Here is a 23,749-nt window from a genome sequence, read left to right on the forward strand (position 1 = left end):
AGAAAAAGGAGAAGAAGGGGAAGAAGGAGAAACCCATTGGTTTGGTAGAATTTATTAGGTTGCAATGGTATAATGGCTTCTGTTCTTGGTTTGCTGAAACATCCATGAAAACTCTGAGGGTCTTTTTAAACATACCTTAGCTCTCTTGAAATAGAAAATATGATGCTGCAGGAATAGAACACAAAAACTTACTATGCTTTATGTGACTAATTTATTACATAAATTCTGTGCTCCTGCTCTGATATTCCACCATTTGCCAAGTGAGATCACAGCACATGCTGACAGTGAGATGGTTTGTTTCTAAATAATTGTGACAGTGAAGCAGTTTGATATTCAGATCTTCAGTTGCTAGCAGGAATTTTGATTATGCTTCCCTTTCTCTGCCTCTACTTTTCTTCCTGTTTTCAAGGCAACAGACAAAAAGATGTCTCAAGGCCATCTGCAGAATTAGATTTGAGATTACAGTGTAAGTAGGTGGACACAGTACCAGTTAATTTAATTAATTTTTAAATAGGTAAAAGGAAAAGAAGCCTATAGCCCCATCACTGAAATCATACTCCAGAGGCATGCTACTTTGTGCTATCATTTTTCCCGAAATTCATCTGAATTTTGCTATCGGCAAATCAGAAGCTGATCTTCCAAACTTAACACCAATTCTGATCTAAATCCTTTTTTCACTAGAAGCCAGACACAAAATATATTTTTAAACACTGCTGCTCAATTTACACCCTGGCTATTAATGTTTCAATCTCACTGTTCTAGTCCTACTCATTATTCCTTCAGACTCTATATAGGCACAGAAGAAATCCCCCAAGTTTTGCTTTTCAGGCTGCAAATTTGATGTTGGTGACTCTACATGAACTTTGAAGCTCTGGCTGGAGCCAGTCGCTAGGAGCTGCAGCTCCTGCTTTGTGGAGGCTTAGTCTTGATTTTGCAAAGAGCTTTTGTGTAATCAGTCAATTAGAGCTGTGACCAGTGATCCATATCAGCAACTGATAGGGAGTGCAGGATTGGTACGTTTGGAATCCAGGTTTCAGCCTTTCTGGTTAGGAAGTGATTCTCAAACAGCACCAATATCCAAGATATTTCTTCAGTTTCATTACAAACACCTATAGTCAACTCTGTATTAATTATAGAAGTTCTGCATGTTGTTTCTTGCAATATTTCCATCCATGCTTGCACTATTAGGAAGTCCTTCCTGAGTAGTTTTCTGTGACATCATCTGCAAGTGTAAACAAATGCACTGATAAAATTACAATCAGTTCATAACAACCAAATCCTGCCACTACAGCTCCAAGTGTATTTGTTTAAACTCTGAAATGGTGTACTTAGACTGTTTTATCGCTTTGTAGAAGTCTAACTTTTAAAAGAATATTTAGCCACAGTAAATTTTGTGTAAGTGGGCGCATATGTAAAAGCCACATATTTAACAAGACACTTTAATAGCTGCTGTTCTGTAAGAAAGAATAATCGGGGAGAAAACTTCAGAGCTTAGCATTATTTTATAATTTCCCCTTTCAACGACCCCTTTAGATCACGTTTGCTGAGATCTCTGTTGGTATAAAATGCTCACATGATTACTGACAATAAATGTCGAATGCAAACACTTTCTCCAGTACTTAGAATGCCATGAAGAGCTTTATCTGCAGTGAATAGTGCCTGCCTTTAAATACTCAAATGTGCTATGAGTCATTTGCAGTCAATTTGAATTAAATATTGCTAATTCATCTCTGTAGTTTTGTTTGCTCATGAGGTGCCACCAGAGCCTGAGCAGCCATGAGCTTGCCATGGGAAGCCATGCACAGGGCTGAAACAACTTCAACCTTGGATGAATCCCTGGGAGTAAGAGCAGGAAGGAGAGCAGCATGGGCACAGAGCAGCTGGCCTAATTTGGTCTGAGACCCAGGGATTGCTCCTGAATTTGGCCATGGACAGCAGGACTCAGGCACAGGGATGCTCCTCAGGATGCCCAAATGCTTCCCACAGGAACCTGAGAGGGAAGGTGGCAGTGCTGGAGTGGATGAACTGGGCTGTCCCCTGTCCAGGCATGGGGGAGACAAATCCTTCATGGAAGGGGCTGTCCACAAGGAAAATAGCACCATGAGGAGCAAGGAGGGGGACAGGCCTGAAACTCTGATTTTGGATGAACCAAATGAGTGGATGCAGCAGAAATTGTTTGGTATTTGGAGAAGGCAAGGTACTGGAGCTCTGCCACTGGCATGACTTCTGCCATTTCAGCTGACTACATCAACTGTTCTCCAAGAGGGGAATGGGTTCCAAGGATTTTTATCTGAGAACCAGTTCCTGTCCCCTCATCCAAATCCCCACTCCACTGCCAGGAAACAACCATCAGAGCTGGCTTCTCAGCACTCTCCTTGCCACAAAGGTGTCCCCAGGAGGGATGTACCCCAGCCTGCAGTGCCCACCTTCTTTTCCCCATGGCAATATGTGGTGTTAAACAAGTTTTGCATGACTTTATGAAGCATCTGTGCCACAGGTCTGCTCTGACTTCTGCTAACCAGTGTCACATCAGCCTGCCTGTCTGCCTTTCCACCACAGCTGGCTTCTGCACAGGTGCCCTGGGGCACTTTCAACACTTTGTCATTTTAAGGAAAAAATATTTAAGTACCTGAACCAAAACAAAAATGGGTTAAGCAACAGGACCCTCAGCATGGGAGAATGGAATTCAGGCCATGCTGAAGCCCATGAGACACACTTTATCTGGGTTTGGAGCTCATCCTTTCTCCAGACCATGGGCACCTAGCGCAGAAGCCAAGTGCCTTCCAGAGTCAAACAGGATGGGGTTCACCACTGCTTCTCCAAAGACTGGAAAGAGAGAGAGAAAGACTCACTCCTTTAAAGCATGGCTGCAGAAGAGAAAGGTGCTGGTTTTCCATTGCTATCTCTCTCCTAAAAATGTGGCAGAAAACAACCTGTCAGTGAGGGCCAATAGTAACACTTTTACCCATGAGATTTTGTGGATGCTGTTTGTTTATCTGTCTCTAGGGACCTGGCTTGGCTTTGGTGGGAAGGGTGTGGGTATTCAAGGACACCTGTCCTGGGCTCACATCCATCATCTCCTGCTCTCCTGGGGCAGATGGATCTCGAGTGTTTGAACCCCGTGGCTCAACTGGAGCTTAAACAGAAAAATGGCACCCTCATGTGGCAACGGTTAAAAAAAAAAAAAAAAAAATAGCTGTGACTAAATTCAGAGCAGGGTCTAATCCCATCAGCATGTGTTACCCCTGTGTACAGCCACCAAAGGAGGTTCCACAAGGGATGAAGGTGTCCCTCTGGTTGTGAAAAAGCATTGGCATTTGAGTGCTGGGGCGATGCAGGGAGGGCACCAGAGCAGAGCCACGGGCAAAAAGCCTCCAAGGTCAGGCAGGGAGTCCTGTGGCAAGCTTGGAGGCAACTGTTCAGCAGCACGGAGCCACTCTGGATCCCAAAGTCCACATCCGGACAGCTTCAAGAGCCTACAGCCTTTTTTTGGACTTGGCTCTTTGTCAAAACCATGGGGTACAGTGCCTGCATGGACTTCAAAGGGAGGACACCAAATGTGATTTGGCCCAGGCAGTTACGACCATTTATTGCCAGCATCTTTCTCAGATACTGCTGCCAAGGGTTAAAATGTTTACATGCCCCCTGATTTTAAATGGACCGGGTTGCATGTCAAATGCCAACGAGAGGGACAGCTGGAGTATCTAAAGCAAGAGCTTTGATCTTGGTATCTGTAAAAAAGAGGTCATTTGGTCTCCCCAGGAAGCACAGACATTTAGAAGGTCCCTGTACAGCTCATGCAAGTATTTTATTAACAGCAGTTTCTGTTCACATTTAGGTAGGTTGTGTTACTACTTACTAAATTCCTCTTATATATACATGTATATGCATATATATGTGTGAATATCTGCATTTTTGGTGTGTGTATGCATATATATATATCCACATATCTCATACACACGAATTTGTGTGCTTGTGTGATTATCTGTGTGCTTTCTAATGCCCAGTATTTGCATGCAGACATACTGATCTATCTAACTTACTTGCAAACAAATGACAGTGGTGTAAGCATTATGTTTTATATCTAAGTCAGTGTTGGCAGAAATAACCTGAAAAATTTGTCTGTAGGAGAGTCTTTGAGTAAACCTGCAATTGTAATAGGAGTGTGTGTTGTTTTCAAGAAGATGCAGGCATGAAACACAGACTTCATTGTGCTGTAATCACGTCTGACATTGATTCAGAAGAGAAGAATTCTAAAATACAATATTACACAGGGGAAATATTTTTATTCTTTAGCGGAGCATTTTGTGGTTAGTTCACAATGCAATTAAAATAGCCACCAGATGTTTATGACTTCAGGCAGCAGTTAACTTTAGAGTCTCTGATTGCTGTCCTTTGCTTCTTTGTCAGAATAAATAAGTATTTTTCAGTGCTGGAGGAAAAAATCCTTAATTTTTAAACATACGGGGGTGGGGGGTGGGGATGTATTTCCATTTGGCAGTGTTCATGCTGTTCTGTGACAGACTTCTAAGAAATTATAATCGTGAAGTTAAAATAAAATCTCTCTCCAGGATGAAATAAACACATTTACTTAAATATGAGATGAAATGTACAGTAATGCCATTAAATTGAAATGATTTGTGAGAAGCAGTATTGTAAAAGGCTGTGGCTTTTCCAGAGCATATAATAAACATAGAAAGATACTCTTTTTTCCCCATTGAATAATAGGATTATTAGTATGCAATTTATTTTTAAAGACACATTTAAAGAGAGCCTGCTGTGTTCCTATTCTGGTAATTTTTTAGAGTCTGTTATTCTTATTTGTTTCATGGCTATTAATTTTGAGGCCACATTATATTCAAATTATATTTGATTACCAGGCTCAATAAGCAATTGCAGTTTGTGTTTCATCACCCAAAAAAAAAAAGTTAATGAATTTAGCTGCACATTAACATTTTGAAAAATAAATTATTGAAGTTCTGCAAAATAAATTAAGAAAAAATGAGGTGCAAAAAGCTATAGTTACTTGCCCGGCACCTTACCTAAAGGAGTAGAAGAGCTCCAGACGGGGGGGGGAGAAAACTGAAGTGTACTAATTTAAAAATGCCATTTTTCAGATACTCAGTCATGTCTGAGATGACAAAGTGGTTTATAATTTAACTTTATAAAATTATGAAATAAAGAATGTGGAAATAGATAAGAGAAATCTGCATTCACAGGTGTATAAAAATTTTAAATAGTTAAATAACAGTGCAGTCTTCAAAAACAAAATTGCAGCATTTAAAAAAGCACGCACAATGAAAAGAATAGAAACGAAGTGAAAATCTAATTTTGGAGGTGTTGATAAGGTCTTAAAGATCTATGTCCATGCACAGAAACTGGCAGTTTCTCACCTAAACTGGGCAATGCCGTGGATCTGTGTTAATGGGGAGTCCTCTGAGCATTTCAGAAACAAATAAGTGAAAGGATTTTAATTTTCTTGGCTTTGCTGAACCCCGATTACTCAAAGATGTGATGTTCAGTCCCTTGGGGCATGCAGACATGATCTCCAGAGCATGGAGCCACCAAGATTACTGCTCCTCTTGGGAAAACCCTTTCAAAAGTGCAGTGGGCTCGTTCTGGCTGTTATGCACTAGCACTGGAGTAACTCTTTGGGGTCAGAAGAGAGGTGAAGTGGTTGGATCACCCCAAACTCCCCCCACGCTTCCCCAGGCGGCTGTCAATGTCTGAAAGCTGCTGCAAAGCATTTCAGATGGGATAAATGGGTTTTTCCCACTGAAAGGCTGCTGCTCTCCCTGTTCCCATCTCGCTGTGTTTCCCTGGCAGTTGCTGATGCCAGGAGCAGAGGCTCTGGCTGAGCTCATCATTCCCAGCCCCATGAGCTCTGGAATGGGGGACTCTAAAACACCCAGGAACTGAAAAATGGTGGGATATCAAAGGCTCTGACACCGTCCAGAGCCACATTCAGCATTAACTCCTCAGTGTCTATTATGGCAATCATTCAGATTGAAGGAGAAAGTATGGGGTTTAATTTAAACTAAAGTATGCTGTGGTTTTAGGATATGCAAGTCACAGGGTGCTGGGTTTGCTGACAGTATTGCTGCAGCAAATTTACAGTTCATCCCTCCTGCCACGCTGGAGTGTGTGACTGAGGGTGAGTGGAAAGGACTGCAATGGAACAAATAGTTAATCACACAACAACCAGAAACTGTATTATTGTAGAATAAAAGTAAGTCACATTTTCTAAAATCAGGGCATGTTGCCAAAATCTAGACCAGCAGGTCAAGAGGGAGTCACCCTTCTGTCTCGCTGTGGGCTGCCCAGGGTAATGGAAGAGCTTATTTTGCTGTGTCTCTAATCCTGGAAACTCAAATTAAACTCTGAATGAGAAGCAGCACTCCCAAGCTCACAGATCTTCAACAGTATTATTTACAAAAAAATTATTTCTTTTTTTCTTTTTACAGATTGTTATGGGTTAATAATATTTCTTGGTAATAGGGTTCAGGTGTAGATATATATCACAACACAAATCCCTGCCCCAAATTGCTTTCCAGCCTCATGTGTAAAAACTTCTGTGTCTCAGGTGCCACTGTTCTCTCTCCAAAACCCAAACTTTGTGCTATTTTATTTTTAATCTGCAATAGGTGATAGTGTCTAAAAGCAGTGTCAATCAGTTTAGCAACATCTTCCATCTTTTATGCTGCAGAATTGCCCCACTATTGTGACTATATTTCTCTTCTTGCTTAGTCCCCTTGTTGGTCTTTTTCATTAATTTCCAGCATGAATTACTTGTTGTGATCAGGAGAGAATTATGTGACTTGGTTCAAAGGTAGTATTTCCTTCTGTCATTTCTCTCACCTGTGCTGCAACAAACTCCTTATTGTTTTATTATAAGAAGTTAAATAGTAACACCTGATTTCACAGCCCAAGGTTGTTCACTGCTTACTGTGTTTTATCATGTCCTTCCTTCTCTCTGACCCCTTTTTGCTTGTGCTTTTCAGCTTCAGCTTTAGGGTGTGGGGCTTGCAGACACTTCCCCACTCAGACATTCCCCCTAGGTCAATGGCACTGCTGGATGTGCAGAGTAACTCAAGTACTTGAGCTTTTGGAGAGCAGGACATGAACCAGCAGTGATTTGGGTGTAAACCAACCAAGAAGGCTCCAGAAAAGCTTTCCTGAGCCACAATGATTTCAACGTGCTAAAATTCACCAAATGCAAGGCAGATGTGCACTGATTGGGAAATGATGTTGGCCATGAGATAAGAGAGCTGTGATAACTCCTGACCCTTCTTTTGATGTTCTTCACAAGATGCTGCACCACTAACAGGGACACCCAATGCAAAACAATAAATAAAGCAGGGAGGCAGAATGAAACTGGGAAGCATTCAGCAATGGTTTGAAAAAGGCTGTTTTCAGCCCACTGGAAGCTGTAGCCAGGCTGTTTGTGTAACAGCCTCCCTGTTGCCCAGAAACAGCACATGAGACTACTGAGTGTCTGCAGAAACCCAGATCTGGTTTGTTTGACTTGGAGGTGCAGGAAAACTGACTTTTAAATGTTACTTCAGCTTTGAGTCAGTGATTACTCTGGTACTTTTACAAGCCTTGCCTGGAAATGAGATGTTAATTGTCGTTAATGAGTCTGTCCACCTGAGTAAGCTCTGCAGGGCAGAACTCACAGAACATAATTCCTCCACGTTTCCAGACTCTGCCCTGCTGACCTTGGTGTCTCTAGTGTTTAGGAGCAATGGCACCAAATCTGCTCCTTCAGACCTCAGAGCTTTCTTCTCAGTCCAGGACAGTAGCCAATTTCTGTTTCTCTCTCACTCCTTTGGGATTTTTGGAATGGAGTAAAGCCAAGGTTCAGCTCTTGCCCACATCTTTGGCACAGGGAGAGGATACTGGTGGGTACCAGACTATGGGATACTGAATAGGGAAAGAAGAGTTTGGATATGGAGCTGGAGCTCCATATTCTTGTGTATTTTAATCCACAGTGTAGCTGTGAGTAAATATCACTGAGCTGCTTTATCTTGTTTACATTTTTTTTCTACATTGACAACTTCTGTTCTGTTTGCTCCGGTTAAATTTTTATTGACCTTTCCTCTGCTACAGTAGCTTAGGACCTAATGTTATGGCATTTCTTTGCAATCCATCAATATTGCTCACCTGTGAGGGATGTTTCACAATAGCTCCTTACGGGGCTCACAGGTAAATACACCAAAAGAACCACATTCCTGTTTGAGATAGAGAGAAGACAAGGTTTGAGCAGTTTGAAAGATAGGGAAGCTTTTTATTTTGCTGTAGTGGATGATACCTGCCTGAACACATGTTCTGGCATTATTCACAGGGAAAAAAACCAGCTTTAACACCAAGTTTTTGTGTCATAGCTGATGACCCCATTTATCCTCCTCTAGCTCACCAGGCTTCTTGTGCAAAGTACAAAGTCAAAATTGATACATGTAGCATTATTTCCCAAGTTATTCCAGCTGTCTCTCCAAAGTCACCACAAGGCTGTATTGTGCCATGAGTTTCTTAATCTCATCCTCCTGAGTAAAGGGTGGGGTTTTTCCATCCAGAGCAAATGTCACTGGGATTTGGCTGCTCTGGCCAAGAGGAAGGGCTAACGAGCTCAGAAGGGCTAACAAGCTCAGAGACAAGAGCCCTCCTGGAAAATTCCCTGTGAGCAGCTGCTCAGCCACGGGGGCATCAGATCCGGAGATCAAAGCTGGCAGGGCATCCCATGAGGAGGAGGGCAGTGATCCAGCCAACCATCCTCATGGTCATCAGCCCCTGCAGAGCACCCCTGTCCATACTGCCTGTGCCCTGGGAAACGATTCTGCTGGACAACATTGCATTCCCTACCCGGAGGTATTCTTTTAATGCTATTCTAGACCAAATCTTTCACTCTGGGTGGTGTGGATATGCCTGCGTGTTTCTGAATTAATTTCTGCAAGAAATCAAAGTTTTTCTGATGATAGTAAGGTTTGCCCACTGTTTGGCTTATGAAGCTTCAAGTTCCCAAATCCAGCATCTTCATCTCACCGGTGGAGCAGTTACTTCAGCTCAGTCATCCTCCAGAGCTGGAGACTGAGGAGTCTTTTCACTGACCCACTGTATCACCTTCACTGTGCTGCTCCCTCCATGTGGAGTGGGATTTATCTTCTTTATCTGTTGCCTTTTCTAAGCTGAGTTAGTCCCCAGCCCTGTCAGATGCCAGGACCTCTCTCCAGACTAAGGGTGGCTTGCAGCCAGTCATGGCATCTGGGCTGGGCCAGGGATGTGCTGCTCTCTTTGGCCACATGCAAATAGTCCTCAAATTTAAAAAAATAAAGCAGTGGGGAAAAAAAAATCCAAACAAAAAATCCTCATGATTTACAGTGAAGAAAGATCATGTTATTGATGCTGCAGTTTGAATCACCTGGTTTTTTGTTCTTTATGGAGGTAACTCCTGCTCAGAATTTGTTTGCTCCTTGTCCAGAAATGGTGGCCTCAGGCACACAAAGTCTCATTGTCACTTTGTCCTTTTTTAGCTCATTTGACATGGCCTTGGCAAAATAAAAAGACATTTGAAAGGCACCTCTATCTCCTGTCACTGTTGCTATTAAGGGACACGTTCTGTTCCGTGTCCAGCCCACGTTTTAAAGCTTTTAAAATGTTCTTTGTCGTTCCGGTGCTACTGTTGGGTTCAAAGCAAATTCAGCTGAGGTGGGATTTAAGAATCTCATCAGCAAGAGTCCTATTTGGTAAAGAAAACATGGCAGAGTTGAAAAATTAATATTACTTTTATAAAAAAGCACACTATTAATAGAGAAAGAATGTGTAGTTAATTGCAAATCAGAATTGCAGTACTGGTAACTCATATTATTACTTGCATTGAAATGAATATTTTCCCCTTAAGCAATTTCTACTTAAAATTGCAATTCAAGTGTCTGAACACTTTTTAAAAATTCTGATCAAGATTATTCTTTTTTTCTTTCATTTTTAAAAAAAAGTTATTAACTTTAAAAGAGTAAATCTTTTCAATCTTGAGATAAGGAAGTTTTCCAGAAAAAAACCCCAAACCCATCAAGAACTGATACCTGTTTATGGTCAGATTTTATTCCTACAGTCATGATGAATCTATTTCTTCTGTCTTCATTGCAACCAAAATCTAGCAACAACAATAAAATTTACATTATCTGCCCCTGTGAATAGAAACCTTTGCTCTACGGAGGTTTTCTCGATCTGACTGGAGCCCTTTTGAACTTATATTTATTTAACTATCTTGCAATTCAGGAATAACTTCTCAAATGTGCTTTTTGTATTTAATTATATTTATATAGTTTTAGAAATGTAAAATATAAAGGCAGACTTTGGAACAAGCAATGTGAAAAGTGGTCACAGTAAAGGTTCACATGCTGAACTGTTGAATGTATTAATTATTTTGTGCCTTACTTGCATGCCAGTGTTATTCCTGTGGAAGATAAAAATACTTCAGGATTCTCATAAAAGTTGAAGCTAGTCTAAGTTAATAAAAGTTAGGTGAAATTTACAAAATTGGAGTCTGACACAGGATACTTTTATGTTTAGGTGACTTTTAATAAGCAAGAAAAAAATTAAAATACACCCAATTTTTATAGTGATTATGATAATCACCAGAAATGCAGCAGTGCCAAATGTTGAGTTTATTCCTGCATGTAATAACTAACAATATTATATATAATGTATGCAGTATTATACTATATAAAAATATTATAATTTAAAATGAGCAATATAGCAATAATTTAAAATAGCAATATAGCAATCATTGAAAATTATTTTTATACATTTGTTCCAGTAAGTTTTTTTGAGAGGATATTCTTGATCTATTATTATAATTTTTATATTATTATATGAGAATAAAAATAATTATTATATTATTATAGAATGAGAAAAATATTATTAAATATATACTCTCATAACTTTGTTATATATATATAAAATGTAACCACATAATTTTGTTTAAATTACTTACTACTTTTCAATATTTTTCTATTTTTAATAACTGTATTTTAAATATTATTTTAACTTATATTTTCATATTATTAATATCCTCTTCAATTTTGAGGAATAGGCTAATTTTTAGTGACCTGGACTAACTATAAGCTTCCATGTCTAGGGCATACAGAATTAATATATTTTTCCATAAAATTCTATAATTTTAGGAAGGAACTTTATTTTGTGACATAATGTTACCTTTACTGAATATGTGGTGCCCTACATGGGCTCGCATGGTCTAATTTTATGCCATGTGGAGGTTTGCTGAATTTGTATATAATAAAAACATATTCTGCTCGGCTCTAGTCTTTTTCAGAATATTTTTTTCCGCGTTTATTACAAATTATTTCCGTGCTATGGAAGAGCACACCCACACACCTTTCGATTCTTTTGCACTGACTCAGACAGAGAAAGCTTTAACAGATGACCAAAAAAGCAGGAAAGGTTAATTTAAAAATTGAGAGGATTGAGCTAAGTCTGTTTTCTTCTACTTTCTTCATGCAACTTTAAAAAAAGTCAGAAATTATTTTAAAATTTGTGATAAATAGTGTTATTAACTGTGCAAAAATGAAAATGATTTTGCACAGAGCTCTTACTTCCCTTTTCTCTGTGTTTTTTTTTTTAATTTTGGTGCAGATCTTCGTTTAAAAATTCAGTAACATCACAAATTATCCCTTCTGAAGTAGAAAACCCATCCGTCATTCTTAATACATTATTTAAGATCCACTGCCTTCTGTCCCTCTTTTCTAAGGGTATTCATAAATACAGCATGACCAGCTAATACCAGGAATTGAAAATCCTCTGGCTCATCTTCGGTGAGTCCAAAGGCCAGTGACCACCTTAAAAGAAAAATCCTCAAAATTGAAGCTTTCACTAGAAAGAAACCTCAAAGCTTTTGATTAAATAATGGCTTTGGGTCTATTGAGGAAAGGAAATAGTGGCTTTGTCCTTCCTCTCTGAGGTCAGTTGCACTCATGGCAACGTTTGTATTTTATTCCCATTTCCAGTACTCTGGACCACTCTGCCTGGATTTTATCCAGTGCCCTTTCAAGCCTGGCCAGTAAAAGGTGAATATCAATGTAAATAAATTCAAGGGCAAAAGCATGGGGCAGTGACATGTCCGCAAAACAAAAAATAAGGCTCTACAACAGCTGTGTGGTATCAGTTTTGCTCGATGCTGCAAAGACCTGGGGCATTACGCAAGCTGACAAGAAAAGATTTGATGCATTTGATAGCAGGTGTTTAGGAGGGATCAGTAATGTCAAGTGGCATCACTATGTCAGGAACATTGAGTTTCAGGAGAGAACAAGAAAGGAGAAGATTGTGGACTTCCTAACAAGGCAGTGACTTCCATGGTCTGAGCACTTCAGGAGGCTGGATGGTAGGGGAAGGTCTTGGAGCTGGATTTGCTCCTCCTTGCTTCCCAGCCCAACCTGAGACTCACCAAAAGGCTGGGGAAGATAGTAGAAATCTCTTCTAGATTTTGACCCAACTTGTCTGCTGAGGTTGAAAAGCTGAGCTGTTGTTCAGCTTCTCCAGGGTGTAGGACATGGTCAGCACTCACTGACCCGGTGGGAGAGGTGAGGAGGGGAAGAGGTGGATGGGAAAATGAAAATAAAAGACATCTTTTTGCAGGACTGCTCTCCAGCAGGAATATTCACATGAATCAAAGATTTCCAAACCAGGCCTCCAGGGTTTTGTAATGAAAACTTAGACCATGCAGACAGAATGGGCTTTAACAGACTCTGCAGAGCCAAAACCTACAGCAGTAGGCTCTGTCGACTCCAATGAACTCCCACAGATGTGAGAGCATAAAAGTCCCCTGTTGTTCACATTCTCTCTCAGAAACAGCCTTTCTGCATGTAGCTGAAGAGCATCTCTCAGTAAAACAGCCCAAAGAAGATAACTTGAAACAGATGGGAGCGAGGAATACTAAAGCCAGGCCATGTGGGTAGAGTGGACCTGCTTGAAGCGAGTGCAGCCAAATGGATTATGATGTAGTAATGTGTGAAAGAGGTTGCACTATTGTATGGACTATCTGTAAGTGGAATTTTTTCATGATTGAATCAAGAAAAGGAAATGTACTCTATCCAAATGTTAATAAGAACCATACTTCAAAAATATCCATGTTGAGTTCTTGTATCAAATAATGTCAAAAATAACTCACTGTCCAAACTGGGATCTTACCTTTTTGTTATTTATTTTTAAAACTCTTACTGAGGTCTTAAATATTCTCCTTAAATCTGCAGCTGGCTAAGTTTATTCTTTTTTTTTTTTTTTTTTAATTTACTATGTCTTTAGGCTTCAGAAAAAGTAGTTAATAACTACAATGAGCCATTAATGTAAAAAAAATCAAATCTCTGTTAGAGGTATATATCTCTAGTTTTGAGCTAGAATGTTTTGCTTTACTTTTCCATGAGCAGTTCAGGATAGCCTTCCAAAAACAAACAAAACTAAAATATACTAGTGGTAAAAAATATTCCAGTGGTAAAAAAATTATTTCTTTGCAACATTCTAAGCTGCATTTTAAAAGTCAGCGCAGAAACACTAATCAATGATTCCACAAACAGAATCTATTACAAAACTTATTTTAAACCGACAATACTTACCCCGAGCTATTTTCAGTTGAAATTTTGGCTCCAGCGTTGCCTAAAAGAAAGTGAAAATATTTATTCAGGCAGCTAGCTGGCCTATCAAACATCCAGCATTTGGAAGATCTCATGACAGAGCAAACACTCACACGAGTGTGAGGACAGCACCACATTTCAGCAGCACCATGGCGTGCCAGGGCTCTGCAGAATGAGACCTGGGTAACACCAGTGACATTTAGCAAATTACTGCAGAAAACTGATAAGGCCATGATCCTTTTTTATGCTGAAGATCATGCATAATGCCTGCTGTGCCTCAGCACCTTTTCATAAATATAGAATGAAAGGTTGTGGCAATATGCTGACAGATGCCACAGAGCAAGCAGTGATTCCCCCTGCCCCAGGCTTGACAGCCATACCTGGAAATCTCATGGTGTAACTCTGTGGATGATCCCACAGCTCAGGAGGTCATGTAGCAATTGTGCAGGACAGAAAGTTGGATGAAGTGCAGAGTTTTGAATGATGAGATTAACTCTTACTTTGTGTTACATGACAAAAGCATGGCATAGCCTTGTTTAGGCAGTGTGTGATCCCATGCTGCATGTAACTGTGTGTGTGTACTCAAATAGAGGGAGAGAGCTGAAGAGATGGTGTGCTAAAAAGCTGGTTTTGAGAAATTTATGGAGCAAACTTTGGCATCAGGAGATAATTCCTATTAAAATATATCTTCCATCTGGGTCTAGTGAGGGACTACACCTGAAACAAGACAAATTGAGAGGAGCTTACATGGTAATATTGGATCCTGACCTAGGTCATCTGGGGCCTTTCCCACCAAAAGACCCTGGAGACAGGACTGCAGCCAATGGCAGCTAGATAATGGCATGTGATTAATGCATGGGGGGACAACAGCACGTGGATAATCCTCCAGAGAAAGTACATGGATCCCCTGCTGAAAGATGGGAGGGAAGGGTACCACCTTCCTGTTGTGCGTCAGCCCCAGAGGATTTGAGAGTTCCAAGATCTAACATGATTTTAGATCAGACTCATGGAGGTGTTTCAGTGACCCCACGCTCTGGTCACACCAATGTTTGACCCTTTGGCTGAGTGTGACAGGGGTTGGCTTGCAAGGTTCACCAGCAGAAAGCCATCTGCCATCATGTAAGCATGTTCCCACTTCCCACCCCTCAGCCTCCAGGATTAGCAGTGGAAAGAGCACATACACAGATGTATCAAGGTTAAGCACAGTTTTCCCTGTCTATTCAACAGTGATGGCAGCTGTCTAATATTTAACCTGAATGTCTTGGGAAAGTTCATGATTATGACTGCTAGGTGATTTCATAAATATCTTTTCCTTTAGAAGAATTTTCTGGATCTTCTCCTCCCTTTTAGTTAGGATAAAGCCTTCTCTCTCAATTTGAAGAGCAAAAAGGTGAAATCATTGTGCTAGTAGGAAGTAGCATCATGATCTGCGTTTACTTCAGATGTATGTTTAGAGGTGGAGTAAAAAAATAGGTGGTGACTGCAGTTTTGCAATTTTACCATGCTGTTCATGTAATTTACTGTTATCCCATTTGAAAATTATGGTAAGTGCAGTGCTGTGCAATTGTCTCATGCCATAGCCTCTGTTTTTCTGACCACTCTTCTCCTCCAAACGCTCATGGGAAGGCAGGGGCAGGAGTACCTCTGGGATTAAGAAAACAATCCTGACTGTGCTTTTGCACAGAATGACAGCAGCCCTTTCTGGGAAGTGATTGCACAGCATTTCTTAGAGAAGAGGCAACACACCATTTTGTCTGGGTTTTTGTGGCATTCCAGATCATAGGATGGATGTAGCATGGCAGACTAAGTGCAGTGTTAAGTGCTAGAGTTTCACGTTAAGGTGTAATTGTGTAGGTAAGAAAGTCTGATCATCTTGGCCACAGCCAGCTGTTTCACAAACTATACAAACCCCTCTCATTGGGAACAGCTCTCTACAGACTCTATTTTTGCTGGGGCAGAGAGTTAAGATCAAATCAGTGAAGGCCCTCATTCACAACAAAAGATTTTTGTGGCAAAAGATTTTGCTGAAGCAAAAAGATCTTTAGAAAGAAGAGTGTGAGTCTCCTCTGTGTCTCTGTGTTCTCATGAACTTGGCAGAAGGAAGGAAAAGACTAGACTTAGATTATGGCTTATATTTATATAACTTAGAACTTATATAACTAGTAATTTTTCTTTTGTTAGAATAATACTGCTCTGTCAAAACAAAAATTTTTCTGACAAATTTAACTTGTTTAAGAAGATTATAGAAACTTTTTGAACTATTTTATCTATTATAGAAAGAGGAAATAAATGCAGTTTGGCAGAAACATTTCACTATAAATGTGGTTGGCTCAGGTGATGGGCAGCAGGGGTGGGTGGGGGTTTTTCCCCAAGCTGGAATTTCTAAATACACACTTTAAATTCTGACTGAGAATGGAAACAGAATCTGAAATGGCAGAATTTTCCATAGGACAGAAACTCCAGTTTTGACTTAGCACTACGACAGAAATGAACATGAAAAGTTATTGCAAAAAAGAATTTAAACACTCATAAAGGATAAATCCAGGCACTTCAGACATCAAGTAATTTTTACGTGTATGGGGAAACCTTAGAGGTGTTCAGATCTCTTTCAAGGGTGTACATCCCAAAAGATACCACTTTTCCTTCTTGTTCTGACTGTCCCTGCAGCTGGCTCAGAGGTAACATGGTGACTCATTGCCACTGCATTGTTTTCAGAGAGCACCTGTAAACACAAATTCCATGGAGTTTATGGAAAATAACCAAGTTTATCAGTCCTATAACTCTGCTCAGGTAAAGAAAGAGCTGACCTGTTGTGGCTGATTTCAATGGGGAATCAACAGACCTGGGAGTATAAGTCATCCAAACAATACCTGGCTCACCATCAAAGGTAGGTGAGGAGGGGACAGGAAGGGTGAGTTTGGCAACATTAGATATCAGGCTAACTTATGAAGGTCTGAAAGGGGGAGTTTCCTTTGTTCCAAAGAAAAATCTGGCTGATCGTGACAGCTCCTACAAATTTACAGCAGGTGGAGGTTCATGGCTGCCCTTCATCAACACGAGTTTTATTCAAGATGATCAGCAGAAAAAAACCCCCATGGTTACTCCTTCATGCTGTGGGTTGTGTTGGCAGCCAGTGCTGTTGTGGTCAATAGTCAGTTTGTAACTGGCCCAACACACCACTGCTCACTGGAAAGGAAAGCAATGTGGGTGAACATCCTTCACAACCAAGTTCATGGGATCACAGAATGGTTTGGGACCACTGAGACCATTGGGACCATTGGAAGGGACCTTAAAGACCATCTAATTCCAACCCTTTGCCATGGGCAGGGACACCTTCCACCAGACCAGTTTGCTCAAATCCCCATCCAGCCTGACCTTGAGCACTTCCAGGGACAGCATTGGAGCCAAACTGCCTTCTCCTTTGTCCTGGCCATTAGAGACTGTCCCAAGAGACCCTAGGGCTTGGGTTTACAGTTCATCTTCCCCATACTGATGTTTGGCATATGGTGGACACAGAAACCTGTTTCTTTTTCTTCTGGCTTCCCTAGTCACACTGAGTTTTTGCTGCTTAGAACTTAATCACTCTGATCAATGTTCAAACAAAACCTGTATTTTTCAAGTTTGAAGTCAAAGATTTCAGTCTTAGGACATTCACCATAGGAGCAGAAGTGTTCCTCTCTACCTCCAAAACCATTGATAGTTTGGGGTTTCTTTCATAGATTTTGGACTTTTTCACACTGAAAAAGTCTACTTCTTTTTCCATGAGGCATTTTTAGTACAGATCTGATCCTCTTCACTCTAAAAGCAAAATTCAAGAGAAGGCAGTAATTCCAAATGAGTTTTACAAAAAGAGCCATGTTATTTTCTGACATAAGGCTTTTCTCATGTTGATTTTCACTGAAGTACTGTGCATAGTTTTCAGTCTATTGTACTTGATGGCATTGTGATGAGATACCCTGTTAAGAGCAGGAATAACTTGCATGGCACACGGTTTTCTTCCTAAAACACTTAATTCCATTTAAAAAAAGTCTTCCAGGGTCAAAAATTCAATGCTCCTTAAGTACTTAGGAGCTTAGCTGATCTCATTGCTGTTCCCTCCGAAAGCTCAAAAAACTATATGGAATATATTTATATTCCACAGACAGCAAGTGGGACCTGTCATTCGCTGGATCTTTATTATCTTTCAAACACAGAGAGAACCCAAAACTTGTGTTCAGATCTGCATTGCAGCAACACAATACGGACCTAAGTCTGTGCTCTGGTGGGAGAAGGGGTTGTGAGCCTGGAGGATCACCACGTTCAAGATAAAGGTTGCCTGTCCTGAGGATTCACAGCCTAAAGAGTTCAGCAGTTGTAAAGGAGGGGGTGTTGTTTTTAGTGAAATCCAAGGTGGCAGCATCCTTGGAACGCGACTCTTGTTTGTACAACGGAGCTTTTACACCAACATTTGCACGGCTCAGCTTCTCCTCTTAAGCTTTTAAGACCTTGACCCGCTTTGCAGCGATTTAAAGGGCATTGGTGATTTTACTCCCCAAGTGTCTCCTGCTGCGCGAAGCAAATCCCATATGGAGTGCAAGTGCCTGTCTGGGACACTGGTAAGGAGCACACGGCAGGGGGGAGAGGGTTTGTCAGATGAATGTTGGGCTGGGCACACAACAAGTGCTCTGAATTATGCAGGCAGCCAGGGGAGTGCCACAAAAGCCCCGTCACACCCTCTGCTTATGCCCCTTCCCTTGTAGAAAGGGCTATTTTAGGAATGTTTAGGGGAGCTGAAAAGTATTTAATTAGGACTATTTTTTGCCATCCTGTTAATAAAGGAAGGGGCCTTAATCACTTTGGTCTATCACGTGCCTCCATTCTGACCAAAAATAGCCCACTCTCTTCATAAGAACATTACAACTGTAAATTCTGATAACTTGAGAACCAGGAATGAGCATCGATATCTAAAAATGTCCCTTTTTGACAGCACTGAGAGACAAGGGCTAAATCTGGATATGAAGCTATGGCATTTTTTACTATAAACAAATGCTGTCAATGACTGAGTACTTTGATCTGCTAGACCACAAGCCAGAGTAGATTTGTAGGGAAATATTCCAATGACAAAGCACTGGCGAGAGGGGAATGGACAGGGCTTAACTGGGAGGCTATATGTTGCCAGATCAAGAAATTAGAGGATGGATTGCAGATGAAGCTAGGAAAGAATGCATTCTGAAGTCATTTATCATAGCCTACCTAGGAGTGGAACTTTTTTTAGTATTTATTCACCCCCTTAACAATATATTTATTTATTTATACATGTAGACATATATATGCATATATACATACATGAAAACATGTGACGCCCTCCTGCCTGCATGGAATGAAACCAAATTTTCAAATGTTTATAAATAAATATATGACAATAAGATAATATAAATAAAATAAGTAAATAAGTAAATAAATAAATAAATAAATGATTGTGTTTTGTCTACTAAATCTCGGAGGGAAACCATCCCTACCAGGGCTTACACCATTACCACAGTGGCACAATGGCACCCTCTGTTGCCCTGCATGATTCCTTTGGTGGCTGCTCCCACACTGATATATTAACTCCTGAAAACATCTGTGCACCATCTTCTCCAAATCTAACTCCATCCTGCCCAGCTTCCAAATGTTTGTTTGGGGCTATTCTCTGTTATATCCCTTCTTAATAAAATCCAGTTTGTTCTTCGAGCCTGTACTGGGGGAGATGGCAAATTGGGGGATTAATGAGCAAGAGGAAGCTGTGAGAGCCTGGATTGCCACACTCACTTCAAGAACTGCAGCCTTCTGTCCCTGTTTTGTCCTCCCTAACACAGCCAATGACAGCTTCCTGCAACAGTGGCATTAAGCACTGAGCTCAGTCCTATGGAATAGTGATCATTTCTGGGAGATGCTGTGTGAGACGACGCCCGGCGCTTCCTGGAAAGTGATTAGTCCTAATGAGATCGGGTTGTCCAACTCTCATGCCACTAATTAAATCACAACTTCTCTTTTTTTCCAGTTACACAGAAGCTTGATTCATGAATTAAAATACATAGTGAATCTGATTGTAACTCTGATCCTCTGTGTGTTCATAATTAAACAAGCAGTTCCTTTTATGAATTGAAACAAAACTCCTTCTGGGGCATGGTGAGTTTTCACTCCTAATCATATTCACTTACATCCATATAACTACACTTTAATTACTCATTAATGGGATGGCAGACAACCACCTTGTTCTTGCTGGACTTTCCTAACTATGACATTTTTGAACTGTAAGGACACTGGACTCTTCTCATACTCAATTTTTTCTGTCCTTTACCCTCCCATACTCTTCCATGTTACTTAGAATAATAAAACCATCTTGCTCTAACATCCTAATTAATGACTGATTTTACTGTGTTGGCATAAGAATTAGATGTGTGCTTTCCATTGTTACTGATATGACTGCCTATTTTCCCCATGTGGAGTCTGAAAAAATGATCAAATGCTTTATTTAAAACTGGTCACTTCAGACTGATCACTCAGAAATCATCAAATAATGTCAACATAGCAGATTTTCATAAAAAGTCTCCATGTATTCTTTGGTAGATATTTCCTGGATAAAATTTTTTACACTGAAAATCTTCAAATCTTGATATAAAAGGGGAGGTGAAGAGAAATTCAGAGAAAAAGCAAAAAGCTGATATGAAAGCCAATTTGGATTTTGCATACACATAGCAGTTTTTCAGAATCTATGCCACATTCACTTGCCTTGATACAAAGAAGATTTTATCAAGAAGTCAAACTGAGTTTTATCCCAGGCCTCATAAAAACAAGCATGTTTGACAGTTGTGGGAAAGAAGGGGGCTCAAGATGGATCTATTGTTCATGCAGAAATATCTCATTTCAGAAGTTAAATTACTCGTAATGATTCCATGTTAATTTGTTATTTGAATCCCCTGCAGTCCTACTTTCCCCAGACAGAGCTGGATAATAGGAGATGGTAAGGACATTACTTAACCTTTTTGGCTTAGGGTAGATCTCTGCTGAAACAAGTTATGATAGCTGCTGATCCAGAAATGAGTTTTATTTTCTTTTATAATTAAACCTGCAGGTTTCAGAATTCAACAGAACCATTTCTTTTCTGATTTTTACTTCAATTTGCTAAAAAAACACCCAACAACACAGTGCTAAAAATGCCAAAGAAAAGTTTCTTTGAAACAAAACCAAGCCCAAAATAGCAGTGTTTTAAAAACAGCGCATTTCAACAGGACTGAAATTCTTTCCCCTTCTTATTTTCTTTAACTAAAGTGCTGACAAAATCAATACATTTTCTGAAGTGTTTCATTTTGACCAAATTTGCATGTACTGGTAGAATAATGGATCCACTAAACTGATTATGAGAGGCTGAGGCTGCATGTTTTTCTTCTTTTGGGTTGAGGCTCCTACAAGTCTACTGCGATTTAATCTTTCCTGAATATAGAAATTATTCTAATAAAGACAAAAACTCCAAACCAAATAACACCCAAAATTGTTGTGACTCTCGTCCAGAAAGATGAGAGGTGTCTGGTAAGGACTCATTACAAAGCCAGAAATTAATGGTTGGAGCCTACTGTAGGCAGTGTGTTTGGTATTCTCCAAAGCACCATAAAAAGGAAAGTGATGAAGGGAAATGTAGATTGTCTGGAGGCAAAGATGCATACTACATATGAAGAATGAGATTTCTGACTGGAAGCTGATTGGAAGCTGGTGAAAGAAAGGCAAGAAGGGAACCTGAGAAACTGCAGGCCTGTTTGTCTCACTTCAGTGCCTGGAAAAGTTATGGAGAAGATTATTCTGGGATGTCCTGGGAAAAACCTGAAGGACAACACAGCTATTGGTCACAGCCAGCATGGCTCCATGAGAGGGAAGTCTTGCTTATCAAACCTGATTTCCCTTTAGGACAATGTAACCCACCTGCTTGATCAAGGGAAGCCAGTCGATATAAAATGTTTGGATTTCACCAAAGATTTTAATACTGACTCTCATAGCGTCCTTCTAGAAAAAATGTCCATCCCACAGCTGGATAAACTCATCGTGGGATGGGTGAGCAACTGGCTCAGGGGTTGGGGTTGGGCATAGAGGGTTGTGTTGAATGGGCTGACATCAGACTGGGGACCTGTCACTAGTGGGGTTCCACAGGGCTCCATCCTCAGCCCTGAGCTCTTCAACATCTCCATAAATTACCTGGACAAAGGACTGGAAGGGTCACTGAGAGAGTTCACAGGTAATACAGAACTGGGAGGAGCTGTTGATCCCCTGGAAGGCAGGGAGATCCTGCAGAGAGACCTCCACAGATGAGAGCTCTGGGCAATCACCAACATGTGGAGTTCAACAAGGGAAAGTACCAAATTCTGCTCCTGGGATGGGGCAACCCTGGATGTACAGACTGGGGAATGAGGGGCTGGAGAGCAGAGCTGGGGAAAGGGACCTGGAGGTCCTGGTGATGGAAAGCTGAACATGAGCCAGCAGTGCCCTGGAGCCAGGAGGGACATCCATGTCCTGGAGACATCAGGGACAGCATGGCCAGCCGGGCAAGGGAGGGGATTGTCCTGCTCTGCTCTGGGCTGGGGCAGCCTCACCTCAAGAGCTGGGGGCAGTTTGGGTGCCACAATAAAAGAAAGACATTAAACTGTTAGAGTGTCCAAAGGAGGGCAACAAAGATGGTGAAGAGCCTTGAGGGGAAGCTGTGTGAGAGCAGCTGAGGGCACTTGGTCTGTTCAGCCTGGAGGAGACCCAGGGGAGACCTCACTGCAGTTACAGCTTCATGAGGGGAAGAGGAGGGGCAGACACTGATCTGTGCTCTGTGGTGACAGTGACAGGATTGAGGGAATGGCCTGAAGTTGTGTCAGGAGAGGTTTAGGTTGGATATTAGGAAAAGGTTCTTCACCCAGAGGGTGGTTGGGCACTGAACAGCTCCCCAGGGCAGTGGTCACAGCATCAGCCTGACAGAGCTCAAGTAGTGTTTGCACAATGCTCTCAGGCACATGGTGTGACTCTTGGGGATGGTGCTGTGCAGGGCTAGGAGTTAGACTCAATGATCCTTGTGAGTTCCTTTCAACTCAGGCTATTCTGTGATTCTGAGTAATTTCATGAAAACCCTAATACAACAGGCCACAAAAGCAAAACGGGCTACAGAGTGCTGTCTCTGTCCTTAAATAAAGACAGATTCATAGCAGGTGACTCCTGTTTTCCTACTACTTCACAAATATTTTGTTTAGCTACACTGATTCCCTGGAAGTGGGGGGCATGTTGTCAGGTCAGAGGACCTGCTGTTGGGTTATGTCACTGTTATGAGAGTCACACTGCTAAGGAGCTTTGAGTTGTACCCCATACTGAGAATAGTCTAAATAATCTGTGACTCAAAGCATCTCTCATCAGGGATCACTGTGAACACAAGCAATTTCAGCTGACCCAACGAGCTAAACACAAACATGTCAAGACCTCAATAGCACCAGAACATTTGTTTTCAATATCCTGAATGTGAAACCAGGGCCAATGGGCAATATTTATTTGGCAATCATTTTGTTTGCCAGATATTTCTTTCTCTAATTTTACTGTAGAGCACATAGAAATATGTACTGGAATTAAAGTGATGTTAGGAAAGAACACAGTAGTCAACTCCTAGTTTATTGCAGCAGCATAAACTGAAGTGATTTCCAAGACAAAAGCCATTATTCCACATTTGCGTGGGTGTGAGATATGAACCCAGCCCATTCTCTTAAGGGAATGTCTCTTGTATACAAATTAATTAAACTTTGAGCACTTTGAAATTAAATTTTGAGAGTGGCAGGGCAAGAGAGAGCACAGACTGTAAAGATCTTCACTCCCTCAGGCTAAAGGTTGTGACAGTGAACTCATGGCTAACACTCACCACAGTGGCAAACATCAGCTCCTGCTATTTCCTGCTACACCTTTCTATACCCTTTCTTCACATGCATATCAGGTGTTTCTTACTACATTACAGTTAGTTAGCAAATTATCCACAGTTGCTTTTTCTGATCAGTCATACACCTTCACATTCTCTGCTTCATTCTCTAACAAAGTTATTTATCTCTCTTGTTTAGGGACACAGCTGTAGCTTACTA

The 23,749-nt window shown here is 40.8% G+C and overlaps 1 long non-coding RNA gene across 1 annotated transcript; it reads left to right on the top strand.

Annotated features, from left to right (window-relative positions):
- Nucleotides 1–3,647: 3,647 nt before the first annotated feature.
- LOC146438693 (uncharacterized) lies at nucleotides 3,648–21,643 on the top strand. Its single transcript, XR_014852113.1, has 2 exons — nucleotides 3,648–3,838; nucleotides 19,663–21,643. It is a non-coding gene; the product is annotated as an uncharacterized LOC146438693 (long non-coding RNA).
- Nucleotides 21,644–23,749: the final 2,106 nt, after the last annotated feature.

The sequence above is a fragment of the Lichenostomus cassidix genome, chromosome 4 (genome assembly GCF_008360975.1).
Source record: "Lichenostomus cassidix isolate B80296 chromosome 4, HeHo_3.0, whole genome shotgun sequence".
Lineage (NCBI taxonomy): Eukaryota > Metazoa > Chordata > Aves > Passeriformes > Meliphagidae > Lichenostomus > Lichenostomus cassidix.